This window comes from Geospiza fortis, unplaced genomic scaffold, assembly GCF_000277835.1.
Source record: "Geospiza fortis unplaced genomic scaffold, GeoFor_1.0 scaffold26, whole genome shotgun sequence".
NCBI classification, from domain to species: Eukaryota; Metazoa; Chordata; class Aves; order Passeriformes; family Thraupidae; genus Geospiza; species Geospiza fortis.
Window position 1 is genome coordinate 1,177,158 of NW_005054425.1, and position 721 is coordinate 1,177,878.

Consider the following 721-nt stretch of genomic DNA (forward strand, 5'->3'; position numbering starts at 1 on the left):
GGAGCGGGGGGGGAACGGAGCCCCGGGAGAGACTGAGGGAGCGGGAAAGGGGCTCAGCCTGGAGAAAAGGGGGCTCAGGGGAGACCTTCTGGTTCTGCACACCTCCTGACAGGAGGGGACAGCCGGGGGGATCGGGCTCTGCTCCCTGGGAACAGGTACAGGAGAGGGACCGGCCTCAGGCTGGGCCAGGGCAGGCTCATGTTGGATACTGGGGGAAATTTCTTCCCTGGAGGGGTGGTCAGGCCTTTGCACAGGCTGCCCAGGGCAGTGGGCATGGAATGGTGGAATCGCCATGCTTGAAAGTGCTCAAAATATGTGTGGATGTGGCCTCTGGGGACATGGTTTCATAATGAATGTGGCAATGCTGGGGGAGTGGTTGGACTCTGTGATCTTAGAGGGCCTTTTCGACCTTAATGAGGCTGTGATTCCATGATTCTGGGTTCCCTGCTGCAGTGCTCTGGAAGCAGAGCCCTCACAGAGCCTTCACAGAGCACAGGGCAGGCTGTGAGCTGTCTCCTTCCCCTGGCAGGTGATCCCCTGGATCTGGCTCTGCCAGGGCTGCGGGAGCCAAGCTGGGAGCCAGGCACCGGCAGCCTGCTCTAGAATCCCAGGATTTTTAAATTAATACTATTTTTGAGCTCTTCCCACACACACAACTCAACATCTCCGGCAGATCGCCTCCAGCTGACAGCCCTGAGCCGCCTCCGCTCCCCTCCTGCCC